General features: G+C 38.3%; 1 long non-coding RNA gene across 1 annotated transcript in view; it reads left to right on the top strand.

The window, feature by feature from the left end:
* Positions 1-15,641, top strand: part of LOC125164542 (uncharacterized) — a 96,440-nt gene that overhangs the window by 65,380 nt on the left and 15,419 nt on the right. Inside the window, exon 2 of the long non-coding RNA XR_007151801.1 lies at positions 13,887-14,004. This is a non-coding gene — a long non-coding RNA (uncharacterized LOC125164542). The remainder of the gene's footprint in view (positions 1-13,886; positions 14,005-15,641) is intronic.

The raw sequence follows: 15,641 nt of genomic DNA, 5'->3' as shown, positions 1-15,641 counted from the left end.
AAATGGCAAATAATAATAATAATAATAATAATAATAATAATGATTAGAATCCTACAAATACTGTTGCCTAGAGGGAGACAACACTAGCTTTGCTGGAAACACCACCGGGTGCCTTCACTTTGCTCTCCTCCCACATCACAGCCTGAAACATTCTAAATGCAGGAAAAAGAGCAGCGTCCACCCATGGGCAATGTCTCCTTGCTTTAATTCTGTGTACATTTTCACCTCCACAGGGATAAACACAATAATGTGATCCCCTTCTCCTAGATAGGTCAGAATAAAGTTTGAGTCCTCAGATAAATTATAAGCTGGCAGAAGGGTTGATCCAAGCCATGTGATGTCATTATTAGAAATGTTTCTCCTGGGGTGTGGGTGCCACCTGAGCTTCTGTGGTCAAAACCAGCAATAAGGTAATTGAAATTAATTGAAGGAGTGAAGGAAAGGGTGGGTGCACGCCTGTATTCACAGGTCAGATCTTCTCTTTCTAGTTCTAATATTCCCTCTGGAATCTCCCGCTTCACTAAGCCTGCACCTTTAACCTTCTTCACTACTTCTTCTTGCATCTATTAGGACTGACTTGAGCCCATTCTTGAAACTTTAATGATGACAAATATCTTCTTTTGCATTCAGCTGAAGATTTTAGCTGCATTTTGGGAGAGAAGTTTAAATTCAGAGCTGATCAGAGCAGTTTTAGGAAGGTGTCCAGGAGGAGGGAAATGGGTGGGGAGGAATGATTTCTCTACCATCTTCAGAATCTCTTGGTGAGGGAAGTGGTAGTTGATGTAAGGGCGGCCGCTTACTGTGCTCTTGACCTATTTCCAGTCTGACCGCTCTCTCCCCCTCTCTCTGCAGTCAGGAAGAACTTCTGGGTCTATCTTCCCTTCATTTCCCACATCAGCACATTCAGTAAATGTGACACAAGATTGTCACCAGATTCAGCCTGGGCCTTCCCTTGTGAAAAGGACCATCAGCACCTGACCCCCCTCTTCCCAAGCGACTCAGTCTCTGGCGGGTGTTACAAGCTAAAATTGAGTTTTGTGGCAGCTGCTCCTGGAGCCTCTGAGACCCTGTGATGCTCCTGGAGCAAGGGGGACAATGAGGAAGCTACCCATCATGGTCCTGTGCCAGCACCGACTCCCCCCTCTGGAGAATGTGGCTGCTTGCAGAGAAAAGCTGTTTTATCTTACATGAAAAAAAAATGTTTTTTGTTTCTTGTTTACCCAGTGTTCACCATTTTAAAATAATACAATGTCTTCGTTAAGGGATAAACTTACGAAGCATTACTCCTACTTGTATTTTTTTCTAGGTGCTAACACACCTCAGCAAGCTATCAGACAACAGTCACCTAGCAACAATTTTTTCATACATTAAATGATTTCAAACTCTCACATTTTCCTCCATGAAAGCTATATATTTCACCTTTTCTCTCCCTCTTACAGTTCAGGGAAAGAGCAACCAAGAAAGAGAAAGTATATTCAGTTTTTTCATCATAAAACATCAATTTTAAACTATTGCTTTTATGTGTATATGTTTTCTGTTAATTGTTTGCTAATCCATTTGTGACTTCTTATTTTAAGTGGCCAGGTATTAATTGGGATTAGGTTCTAGTGCAAGTGATGGAAATACCAAAATATAGTGAGTTTAACCAGATAGAAATGGAATCAGCCCATACCTGGGCTGGTATGCCAGTGCCAGGTCATTGGGAATCCAGGCTCATCTTTCTGATTCAGCTGCCAACCTGTACAACAGACCAAGGCCTGATGTGGCTGTTGGAGGACCAGTCATTATAACCTTATTTCAGATATTAGGAAGAAGAAAACAGAAATAAAAAGGCATATTCCCTCACTTTAAGGTTACTTCCCAGGAGTTTCAAAGATTGTTTCTGTCTAGATTTCATTAGTCAGAACTTAGTCATGTCACATGTGACTTCCAAGCTGTCTTTATTTTGTGCCGTCATGTGATCAAGTAATACTCAGGGGTTCTATCACTGAGGAAAAGGGGAAGATGGATATTGAGGAATACAAATGATCCCTGGTGCAGGTCAAATATTAAAATTCAGAGAGGGGCTCCTGAGTGGCTGCCGGAGACCAGCTCCAGCAACCAGGGGTTCCCAAAGGAAGAACGGCGTCAGTGAAAATAAAACAAAACTAAAATAAAAAACTAAAAAATAAGAAACTAAAATTAACAACTACAACTAAAATAAAAATGCACACAGACAACAGCAGTGTGTTGAACTGGCTGATTTATTGTAGCAAACGTGGCATTATATTTGCTAGTGATTTCCTTGTAGTATACGTCATCTGTGTTTTTCTAACATTATCTAATTTTGAAAATGTTCCTATGTGTAAACAACCTTTAAGAAATAACATGGTGATTTTCCCCTAATTTTCCCGCATACCCTTTGATTATTGATTAATTTCTTACATTATTCCATTATGCGTCTGCGTTTATCTATAATCTACAAAGCATTTGTTTGCTGTTCTTGTGAAAGGCCCTCCATTTCTCAACACCTCAAGTGGAACAGTTACAGGGACATGACCTCCTAAACACATGAGGCCAGAAGAACAGTGTGTTTGCCTCGGTCTGAGGTGCCAGAAAGGGGCTGAAAAAGTCTTAGAAATCCATGCCTCATACATCCTCAGAGAGACAATGCACCAGGAACCAATGAACCATTCTGTACCTTAACCGACTAGGTTCAGTCATCATCTGCAATGCCTCCAGGGGGCCAGGTGGGCCTAGGGGTTGAAGTCACCTGTGCCCAGAGATACACTCCTTAGTTACTGGAGTGGGGCTTTCAAACCCATATGTCTCTCCTTTACCGGCCCTCTTTGCTGGCAAATGTATGAGGCTATCCTTCCTGTAAGTAGAGTCTCCATAGGGGATGGCAAGGGCTACACATAAGGCTGCACAATTTCTTGTGGAACCTTATTTTCTTCCCTAATGGTTCTTTTACCAGAGGGCCTGTCGAGGGCAATTCCCCAACAGACAATACCCCAGGTAGTCTTAAGGCCAAATTACTGAAAAGCGGGAGTACAAGAAGCTTCCCTGTCGGTGGGCCACCTAGTAGTCACCAATCCGTCCACAGCCTGGGTCTTGCCACTCAGGCTGGTATAGCTCGGCTTCCAGCAGGTGGCTCAGTCAGTTGAGTATCTGGCTCTTGAATTCGGCTCAGGTCATGCTCCCAGGGTCGTGGGATCCAGCCCTGTGTCTGGCTCTGTGCAGTGTGTGGAGCTTGCTTAAGACTCTCTCTCTCCTCTCCCTGTGCCCCTCTGCGTGCACTCTCTCTCTCTCTCTCATAAATAAATAAATAAATAAATAAATAAATAAATAAATAAATAAAATTTATATAAACTGCAGAATTTATATTTAATCACTAGCTCTTTTTTTCTTCCAGAAGGAGAAATACTTTCTTCTTTTCTCGTGAGAGGAATAGATGACAGAGATAAAGATATAAACAACAATCTAAGTTGCAATTGCTAGCAGGTTTTGAAAACATCCTAGTAGATTACACAGAAGCTTAAACAATACTGGAGCAATATTGCACTGATAACAATATTGGAACTTGATTATACTATGGTTATCTTAAGAAGGCCTACCTTGGTGTCCATCCAAGGGCATTTTCATTAAATATCTTACTAAATGAATTTCTTATGAGCTGTGTGTCACAGCAGAGAGACAAGGCAAGAGAGGACCAATCATAAAAAGAAAACTTATTGAAACTGAGGAATGTGTGCTGAAAAGTATCTGAGTCTATGGAAATACTGAACACTTTTAATATTACACTTAGGTTTAAAGACAGTAAGAATTTAAAGCTCACCTATGGAATGTGGCTTGGCATTTAGGTCTTTATAAGCTGCCTGTTTCCTGAGTCAGCCTGACCACTCTTTCATTAGCATAATACTTCCCATTGGTTAGATCCATTGGTACAATTATAACGCATACTAGTATATGGACACCTGTTCCTCACCATAAAGGGGCTGATTTGGTGGTGGTCTGGAGTGGGTCCAGACAGTGTCATTTTTAAGTGTTCTGCAGATAATTCTGGCACTCAGCTAGCCTTCAGGACTAGTAAATAAGATGTCTTCAAATTAGACTCCTATGAATCCTTGAAGTAATCTCTTAGGAAGCACCATCAAACTGAATATTAAGGGCATGAATAACTTTCTCATTATTGAAAGGTAGCTCAGTCCATATGTTAAGTGATTTATCATTTAATGTTTATATTTTTGAAGATTCAGCAATAGTTAAAAGCAAAGACTTAGGGCCACATCTGTATGTGTCCAAAAGTCAGTTCTACAAATTGACAACTGTGTTATTGGGACCAGTCACGTAATCTTTATGTGACTTCCTTTCCTTAACTGAAAAATGGGCTTTCCTTATCTGAAATAGGGTTTGTTTGATGATTAGATGAATGATTTAAGTAAAACAAACTGCCTGACATAATACAGGAGCTTTTAAAGTAATTTTTTATTTTTCCATAATTACATTTTATAGTGCATCTTTATGATTGAAAGGACAGATATGATTAGTATACTTTGATAATTAAATAATTATAGGTAGGTTAAATACTTTACTCTGGATAATTTGATTAATCATACTTGTTGAGTCTCTCCAGGGTGGAAATCCTGACTGCTCTAGACTCTATAAGAATATATAATGTGTGTGTAATACCCAGTGCAGTTAGGCAGGCAGGGCATGGGTATAGAAGGGACAAAGTAGAAATATATCCAATATATTTGTGGCAGAGATTGCATATTGACCACCAACTATATTTCTTCCATGTTCTATTTTTGAATATAATAGAAGACTTCTAAATTTTCCTTGCAGTTACTGTAGTCAGATGACTTAGCTTTTGCAATTGGAACATGAGTTGAAATGCCATGTGTCACTTCTGGGTCTGGACCTTAATTTATTTGGTATACTTTCCCATTCTCATTTGATGGAACCTGTACATGACTGAGTACCATCATTGGCCATGCAGAAAATAATGTCCTAAGGAATGGTAGAGCAACAAAATAGCAGAAATCTCTATCCTGAATGGCAATCCTGATGTAAGCTGCTCTAGGTGTTTGTACAAGGGAAAAATGAATTTGTGTGTGTGTGTGTGTGTGTGTGTGTATGTCTGAATTCTATTTCTTTGAAAGAAATGCATAGCCTTCACCCTAACAGATACTATTTACTATGAACCAGGCTAGTTCCGTATTCTACAATGATTTTGCAGAATAGTGGTTTTCAAAGTGAGGTTCCCATAGTAGCAAGATCAGCAGCAGTGGCAGCTGTAAATTTATTAGAAATGCAAAGCGCAGGTCCCACCGTGGAACTTCTGAATCAGAAACCTGGGGGTGGGGCTCAGTAGTCACTGTTTTAAGAAACTTTTCAGGTTATTCTGAAATAGAGTTAAGTTTGAGAACCACTGCTATGTGGAGAGAGGAGGTTAGGAAAGGGTAAGAGCCTAGGATAGGATAGGATTGGACAGGCTAGAAGTGCTTTAAGGTAATAGGCATTGGAAATAGAATGCGTGGGTTTGAGTCCTGGTTCTACCACTTACTCTCTGGGTGAGCTTGGGCAAGTCAGCTTCTCTGTTTCTTAGTTTATTTATCTGTTAAATGGGGATAATAATTGTACAATAACTATAGGATTTTTTGAGGGCTAAATGAGTCAATATGCATAATGCATTTAGAATAGTGCCTGACATGTAATGAGTAATAGCTATAGTTATTATAAAGCAATGAAACTGAGGAGTGGAGAATTGATCTATATGAACAAAGGTCTATGAAAAACAATGGATCTAAGATTAAATTAAATAATTTAACACATTTTTATTCTTTTGCTTCTATACTTCAAGAACATAACTCAACAATTCCTTTTTTCTGGAGCTCTTCCTAATATCAACTTGAATCTGTGTCCCTGTTGTATTCCTAATTCTCCAAGTTGCATAGAGTAAATTTGATTTTTCTTCTACAATAACACTCGTTCTTTTGGAATGAAATTCCAGTGATTACTCCAGGGGAATAAGTCTATTCATAATAATAATGGTCCAGCCTCATTTTTAGAAAATGTTTCAACATAATATCTACAACTTCTGACTCTACTAGCCATTCCTCCTCCCTCAATCAGCTTTATAATTGCTTCCTTTCCTCCAGATCTCAAATCCTGACCGCATCATCCAAGTATGTCCCAAAGCCTGGAGCCTTTGGGGTTTCTAAACTAGAGATTCTCTAAGCAGTGAGGTTCTGGGGAGGAAAGGCCATATTTCCTCTAATATCTTTGAAGAGTATTGAACAGAGTCATTATCCTGTAGGGACCACCTTGCATAAATCTTCATGTCCTAGCTTTGCCCTCTTATAGACAGTTACCATGTCAAAGCCAAGCTCCCAGTGTGGACTCACTTCCTTTCATTAACATGGGTTTGTATTGCACAGCACAATTAAAGCTATACTGTAAACAAGTTGCAGGGTACTGTATCAATAATCAGTTAAAGGTCTTATTTAACTCCCAAGCAATAGCACAAGTCATCTTGTCTCCTCCTTCATAGCACATCCAAGTCTTAGTTGGTTTCTTTCCATTTCAAGATGTCTCCCACCCCCCGCCCCATACTACTACTACTACTACTACTACTAACAATAAATAATAAAAAGTAAAGCCCCTTTCCTTGACCTTTACGTCCTTCCTTCAGCTGCCATTCCCTTAAACAGCAGAATTTCTCCAGAGTTTTTTTTTTTACTGCTATCTCTACTCCCATATCTCTCATTCTTTCTGATATATATAGAAAAAAAAACATATTTATTGAGCTTTAGCTCTATGCAAGACACTATGCTAGATGCTGGGGGAAGTAAAAGGGGAAGGACACAGATCAGATATTAAGGGCTTTAAACATTGCTTTACTGACGCCTAACCCTGACCTAGACTCTGCTTTCTTGAAATGATCTAATATCTATAATTCCAGCCAATTTCTAGTCAGTTTCAAAATGCGATTCTCAATTATTCCCACATTCATCAGGAGACACACCAGTTGGTCTGAGTTACAAAGCACAAAGGCATTTAACTGCTTATCTGTCTGATTTCAGTGTTCTGTAAAAGCTACTTTTTATCAGAAAATCTGGGCTTTTATATCAAGTGATGATTTGACATTAATGCACATACCTCTTCAGAAGTAATCAAAGAACTGCGGTTTTCTATCAAAGTACCTGACTGCACTTTAAACTTTGTTTTTCCACAGTATGAAATATACTGAGAGCACTTCTGTATTCCATCCCATTCTATATAGAGTAAATAGTAAGTTCGGGCCTACAAGCACAGTAAACTAATTACAGAAGAGAAATTCCGAGCTTTGGTAGGAAGCACAGTTTATTACTGCTGCTGGGGGGACATAGATTTCAACATTAAGATGGCCTTGCCAGTTTATTTTAGACTAGAACATCAGCAAATGTACACAGAAGAGGCCATTGGATTTTCATTACCTAAGCAAAATTTAGTCAAATATTAGAATCTTTGTTCTGTTCTGATATTGCTTTTAGAAACAGGAGATACTATTTTCCTATGAGATTCATGCTTTTTCTTATTGGGAACTCAACATCTGTTCCTCTGCGGCTCAAAGAGAATGTGGCTAATGGATAAAAAAGAGAAGAAAAAAGAAAACTCACCAACAACTTCAAATCTTGGCAATTAGAATGTAGGCCTCTGTGACTTGGCATCCTTAGAAAATATATTCTGAAATAGGGTAAGAGAAAAGAGAGATTTAGATTGAATATCAGAAAAAATCCAGAAGAGCTGCGCATTTTTGAAAGAAAGAAGCCTCCTGACAAGAGAACACACTTGGAATCAGATTAAACCAAGCCTAGAAAAATATACTGAAGAAGTACTCTTGACCAGTAGAAAAATGCATATTATGACCCCAAAGTGATTTTCCCCTTATTGACATGAGGATTTCTAGGTGATTTTTAGAGATCTAAAAATCTATCTAGTTTGAGATGCATGTAACTAGTTTGAGAAAAATTTGGGTACTCAAGGGAAATATTCATTGTTGCTCTTGAGTTGTTGTGGTGGTTGTTTTGCTACTAAAAACTATACACACCAAAAAAAATCAAATATGTTTTTAATCTCTCTTTCTCTGTCTTTAAGTGTACTTGAACCATGATGAAGATAATGAGTTGTTATTTGTAATACAAAATGTAGAATGAAAACTAAATGTTTGTCTTTGTGGAGAAGAAATTTCTTTTAACCTGATAGGTTATGGCTTCCTCCTAGAAATGAGCTATCATTACAAATGATGAGAAAAGTATCAATTAATTATCTCACTACATGCAGGCATACATGTGGCACTGAGCAGACATTTACACAGTTACAGCTAATCTGCTGTCTTGGCAAGTGTAGGTAACTGAAAGCTTATTCTTTTTTTTTTTTCCTAAGAGAGGGAAATTTAGGTGAAATTCACTAATGTTTGGTAGGAAGCCCAGTTGCCTCTGTGCTCATTTGGTCTGATTTATGACTTTGAGGAATAACAGTGCAAGTTCCTGAGTTTGGTTAATGCAGGCTTTGTTTTTCAATTAATTTAGGATTTTAGACACATTGTAATTCTGTTTAATAACTCAGTGTTACCGATCAAAATAAATATCTCTTCCTGAACCCTAGCTTGCAAAAATGGAGAATGCAGAGGATTATAATTCTTTGTACATGCTTAGCCAGACTTGAAGTTCCTTAAAAAATTGCCTGTGCTAACCAGTCTTAAGTTTACCACCTCTGGTTACTATTGCTTGTAGCTCAGTTCCTTCCAGAATGCCAGAAATCATCCAGGGATTTTATGCTTAGTTTGGTCTCTGTTTCTTAAATAGCTTCCTTTCCTGCCTATTAAAATTCTGACCCCTTCTCACGGTCCATTCCAAAAACTACCTTCAACATAAACCCTATCCTGATGCAAGCCATCTAGTCTACTTTGTCTCCCTGTCCCTGTCATTATTTTATAGACTCCTTATTGCCCTTATTGTAGTCTGCCTTTTATATTTACTCGAGTCTTCCCCTTCTCTCTAACAGATTATATTTGAAGTAGAGACTGGGCCTTATTCATGTTTCCTGTGGCCCCTAGTGCAGTGACCTATGCATTGACTGTATGTCTGACATTAAACACATCCTCAAATAATAATGAATACAGACTTTACATCAGGCACTGGGTGGGCACAATGAAAAACTCTAAACTATTACTGTCAAAAATGATCAAACTGGTGGGTACTGTAAGATATATGAAAAGATAACTATTTTATGAGAAATAATTCAAGAGAAATCAAATGAAAGATAATGAACACCATAAATATTCACAAAATGAAAAAGATTATTGTGTGTATGGCAGGGTAGGGGTGGAGTAGGCAGTGAATGCCAAAGAAAACTTCAAGGAGAAAATTACAGCTGGACCATGAAGGATGTTAGAACAAAGATAGGAATTGATAGAGGTCCCAGAATTCCATAGAAAAGATTAAAGGAGCAAAAGATCAAGCTTGATGACCAAGTGTATTCAAAGTTCTTATGGGCTTGGGGATGAGCTTATAAATGGCCCTCAATACTAGCCAGAAATCACTGCAAAAGAATGTATCAAGAAAATTTTTCTGGTATTTGTATAAGATGTTTTCAAGGGAGGTGAGGCTTGTCACATTAATATGTTACCCATAAGGTGCTATCCTTCTAACATACATACAAGGTATTTCCCCATGTGAAGGATAACAATTTTTTACATTTATACAGTACAAATGTTCACAAAGGATTCTTTGCTTTACAAGAGGTTTAAACATAAAATTCTTTTGAGAACAGCAAGCACTTCTGGTGAGTATAAATTATTTTCCTTCAACTTTTACAAAACTCTTTCAGAAACAACTAGAGTGTAATGCAAGACACATCTGAGTGCTATGTTAGCATGCCAATGTATTTCTGGTTTATAAGGAAGAGCATCCTGAACAAAAGCTCTTGCACTATTTCATTTAGATTTTAAGTCTTCCTCAGAGTCCTAACCTTTGAAGATCTCAAAAGTGAATATTCTAAGCTGTCTAGAAGTAGACAAGACAAAGTATAGAAACTCAAGAACTCATAGATTTTTTTCTTGAAGAAATGCTGCACTGACTTCTTAACTTCTTTGAGATATATGAGATTCACAAGGCCCACTCAGCCATCTGTTTTGCTTGATTTCAGACCATTTCCATCTTTTCCAGGGACACAGAGGCAAATAATGTATGTGCATATTATGCATGTGTGTGCATGAGCAAGCACACACACGCATGCCCAGTTTACACTGTGTTCTCCATATCAAGTGTTCTTTTCTTGGGGTTTTATGTAACAGTTATTTAGCAGTAATATTTACTTTAAAGTTATAGTCATTTTTTTTAAGTACATGAACTTTTTAAAACCTTCTTTTTTCTTTTAACAGAAAAAACAGCAGCTTGGGTGATAATAGCAAATTTTCAAAGCCAGTGTTACCAAGTTTCTTTTTCAGGGTAGAAGGATTACTTAGTTTTTATTTTTATATAGTATTCTGAAGCTTTTGGTAGATGCTATTGAAAGAGTTCTTGTTAAGAATTGTGGGACTTATGGGGTACCTGGATGGCTCAGTTGGTTAAGCATCTGACTCTTGGTTTTGGCTCAGGTCATGATCCTACAGCTGGTGAGATAGAGCCCCACCTTGGGCTCTGCACTGACAGCATGGAGTCTGCTTGGGATTCTCTCTCTCTCCTCCCCCACTCATGCACACACATGTGTGCGCTTATTCTCTCTCTCTCTCAAAATAAATAAATGAGAGTGTTATGGTTTGAATTATGTCCCCTTAAAACATTTGTTGAACTCCCAATATCTAGTACTCAGAAATATGACCTTATTTGGAAACACAGTCATTGTACAAGTGTAAGGTTATGATGGGGGTCATCATGGTACCGCATAAGAAGAGGAGATGAGACACAGAGACATACAGGAAGAAGACCATGTGAAGACACAGAGAGAGTGCCAGGTTAAATTGAAGGCGGAGATTGGAGTCATGGTGTCTATGAGCCAAGGAATGCTAAGCATTGCCAGTAAATGTCAGAAGAACATTTTCTTCTCTAGATTCTTCAGAGAAATGATGGCTTTGCCAACACCTCAATTTTGGACTTCTAGCCTCCAGAACTGTGAGAGAATGAATTTGTGTTTTGTTAAACCATTCCAGTTTGTAGTACTTTGTAATGGCCACCCTAGGAACCTAATACAGAGAGTACTTACAGTTCAGCTCTGAAAGTAAATGTATCTAAGAATGTCACAGTGGATGGTATTTCCCCTCATAACAATTGAGAAGAGCACAAGTAACCTGTCCTGTCAGGGACCACACACCCCACTGATTCTTTTTTTGAAATGGTCTAAAGAGGAATTGTCAAACAAAATAACAATAATGGTTAACACCAACATTAATTAAGTGCCAGGTCCTATTCTAGGTGCTTTATATGCATCATCTGGCTTAATCCTACAAATACCAGTGTGATGTAGATACTTTCATTATTGCCTTTACAGCTGAGGAAAATGAAGTACAGGGAGGTTAAATGAGTTGCCCAAAGGTACAGAGCTGGGAGAGCTGTGGTTTGACCAGACAGCTTAGCTCCCTCCAAGTGTTCACTTCCATTTTAGTCTTTCCAGAATTCCCAGGCATTGTGCTTTTTTGGAAGAGTGGAATTAGAAAGAAAGAAATTAGTGTTTGGAAAGCCCCTTTAAAGTGAATGACATACTCTGATATGTTACCCAATTTTATTACTTAATTCTCATAACAACTCTTGAAGGAATTTATTATTTGTATAGCTTACAGATAAAGAAACATGTCCTATAACTAAAGTGGTGCCAGGATTTGCCAGATTGTAATTAGTGGCCTTTGTTCAGTTCCTACTCTCTATAGGGTCCTTATATGTGTTCTGTTGGATCTTTACACAGTCTTACAAAGTAGTTGTTTTTGGGAGTCAAGATAATGAGAAATGAACAGAAAATCTTGAGTAGGTTTCCACTTGTGGAAAGCAGGCCAACTTGGTTGCTGTGCTATATTGTATGAAAGAGAAGCACCTGTTCGTGGGATTAGGAGGATATAGATTAATCCGTTACATGCAACTTGCTTTGACTAAGAGAGAGGATGTGAAAACAGTGAGAAAAAGAGGATTGGCTTAGTTAGGTTCATGCTGTCTTCATACACGGGTGGGAAGCTGGCTTAAAGCAGGGAAAATACATCATTGGGAAGGAGACATGACATATGAGGTTGAGATATATGGCTGTGGAGAAGATAATTCTCATCAATACATCTCAAACTGAATGTTTGATCTTGAGATAGAAATCACTGGCTTTTTTAAGTCCCTTCATATGTCTTGGTCAGATTGTCCATTGTTTGAGCCAGGTTGAAGTTGCCTATGCACAACTTTCATGACATCCAGCCAGTATTCATCACTCTAAAATTTACTAAGATTCTGTGAGTCAGACTGGCTTCTGCCTATGTTTAAATTACCCTAGGACTTCTGGGTGTAAGCCTGTGGGAAGCAGTTCCTGGTCTCATTGACCAGTAAAACTCCTTTGTTTCAGATGAGGTTCTGAGACTAGAAGTCTGGTATTTTGCTCGAGGTTTATTACATATAGTAAATGACAGAGCTTGGATTTGAAGTGAGGTCTGTTGACTATTATATATATCAGAATATAGCAACACACTCTTTTGCTTGTATAATTATTTTTCTCTCCAGCTTATATAGTTTTTATTTCATCAGTTTCTTTTGTTATTCAAACTTTATGTGAAGCTGTTCTAGCAAGCTTGGCCATCAGATGTTGCCCAGTTTATATTTAGGAACTACTTTTGATGCCATTCATCCTTGAACTATTGCAGGCTTTTTCTAATTATTCTCCAGTCCTTGACTTTCCTTCCTTCACAAAAAATTGTCAAGGAAAAAAGTTATTAAAATAGATCAGACTGCAAAAACCTGTGGTGGCCCACCATTGCCAATAATAATTGTTCCTGACTTCTGTGCCCATGAGACTCAGGTTTGGGATGTTTTATTTATTTTTAAAAAATTTTTACTTATTTATTTTGATGGAGAGAGAGAGAGAGAGAGAGAGAGAGAGAGAGAGGAGAGGGGAAGAGAGAGGGACAGAGAGAATCCCAAGCAGGCTCTATGCTGTTAGCATGGACCCCAATGTGGGGCTCGATCTCACAAATCATGAGATCATGACCTGAGCCAAAATGAAGAGTCAGATGCTTAACTAACTGAGCTGCCCAGGCACCCCTGGGATGTTTTGAAATATGCAGATGTTCATGTTTCACCGTGGTCAGATGCCCTTAAACTGAGAACTGAGAAGAGAGGTTATGTATGTATATGTAATTTTTTCATTATAAAAAATTAAATTTACATGTACATATTTCTCTATCTCCTGCAAACAACAACAACAAACAAACAAAACACCCAGTACCAAAGGGCATAACATGAAAATCACAAGTCCACATCTCACCATCAAATTAATTTCTAGGCCTCAGGAGCAACTTCTTCCTGGCAAAACTTTTGTTCCTTTTCTGACTGCTCTCTAATGCTACATAATGGCTCTTATAAGAAAATGCTTCATGGGTGAATCTGACTCATACCAAAGGCTACCATACACTGATTATAGAATGAGGACCAAACTTGAGCTGATATTCAAAGTACTGCGTAATCTTACTCTTCAACTACATCTTTCTCTGGGTCTGATGTTCCAGGTATAGGCATTTTCATGATCCTGGTGAAAATTGTTCTCTCAGCCTGGTATGTCCTAACCTCCTGTCCCTGCCTATTATTATCCTTCATGCACTCACTTCAAATGCATTCTCTATGCAAGTGTCATCTAATCTATTTTTTATTGTTTTTTCCCCCTCATTTTTCTTGATGCAGAGGACTGGTTTTATTCTACTGAGAACTATTCAATGACATTTCATGCTATGCTCACTTAACTCACCAGAACTGAACTCCAGACCTTCAGAAGGGAGAAAGAGAGAAAGAACAAGAGATGGTGAGTAGAAATCTGTTATTTCTGCAGTTGGAGTCAGTTCTCCTGGTTATGATGTTGATCATTGTGAAGCTTTTAAAGTAAAGTTTGACTCTACTCCATTTTCACATTACTTGCTTACTTTGGACCTCCACCCCAAAAAAGATATGAGTCCCAGTCAGTTAGTTGTATGTGCCAGAACAACTTTATTTTATCCATATTTGACAACTTGTATGCATTATGCTACAATGCTTTCTAAGCACATTATTCCTCTATTTCTTGTTACTTTATAAAGGAAGAAACTACTAAGTGTATCTTCGTGGTTAAAGTTCTAGGCTCTAGAAGCACCTGGGTGGCTCAGGTTAAGTCTCCAACTTTGGCCTAGGTCAGAACTGCCATTCTGGAGTTTGAGCCCCGAGTCAGACTGTGCTGACAGCTCAGAGCCTGGAGCCTGTTTCAGATTCTGTCTCTCCTCCCTCCCCTACTTGCGCTCCGTCTCTCAAAAATAAATAAACATTAAAAAAAAATAAAGTTCCAGGCTCTAGACTTTGTCTTTTTGGGCTTGAATTTCAGCTGTTGAATAGAATATCACATATATATTCTAGTTTGTCTAGGATAGCTCCCTTTTATACCTCCTGTCCTAGCATCCTACCAGTTAATGGCTCCTTTCATTCTCAAAAATGTTCTGGTTTAGGTGATAAACTATATAGTCACTTTATCTTGGAGTGACTTACTCAGTCTCTTTAAGCCTCAGATTTTTGCCTGTAAAATGTTGAAAGTGATATCTACCTAAAGCTTTGTTTCTAAAGCATAAGGAACAGAATTTTGTATATAGTAAACTTTCAGTAAGTATTATCTATATCTATTGTTTTCTTTTCATGTAGAGTGTGTGTCTAAGTCACACAGTGTAGAACTTTTCACCATTATTCAGGGCTGTGGTTTACTCATACAATCTCCCTTCCTCATACTATTTACTTTCAACTCTCAGAAAACTGTTGTGATACAAAAATTTTGTTAGAACCAGACATTTCATTGCCTTATGTCAAAAGCTGTCATTATATTTACATACATATATATAGAAACACATATACATGTATCTATCAATAGATAGACACACATACAAATGTTAAGTTTATAGGGTTTTAACGTGAATGCCTCCTTAGAGGCATTCCTCCTTAGAATGCTTCCTTAGAATGCCTCGTTCATGTCAGAACACGTCAGAACATGTGTAACTTACATAGTGGTCTGGAATATTCAAGAAATCTGAAGAATAGGGATAATAGGAAATAATCTTTTATGCCTTTATGAGGTCAACTTTTAAATGTTTTTTTTTTCAACGTTTTTTTTTTTTATTTATTTTTGGGACAGAGAGAGACAGAGCATGAACGGGGGAGGGGCAGAGAGAGAGGGAGACACAGAATCGGAAACAGGCTCCAGGCTCTGAGCCATCAGCCCAGAGCCTGACGCGGGGCTCGAACTCACAGACCGCGAGATCGTGACCTGGCTGAAGTCGGACACTTAACCGACTGCGCCACCCAGGCGCCCCTTTAAATGTTTTTAAAAGATCAAGGGATTAAAGAAATCAGAAGTCAAAATTACTTATACCTAATAACATACCAACTAGTTTTGGGGTTTAATAGGATTGGGGTTGGAAAGCTCAT

Source organism: Prionailurus viverrinus, chromosome B1 (assembly GCF_022837055.1).
Source record: "Prionailurus viverrinus isolate Anna chromosome B1, UM_Priviv_1.0, whole genome shotgun sequence".
Classification (NCBI taxonomy): Eukaryota; Metazoa; Chordata; class Mammalia; order Carnivora; family Felidae; genus Prionailurus; species Prionailurus viverrinus.
This window is presented reverse-complemented; position numbering and strand designations above follow the sequence as displayed.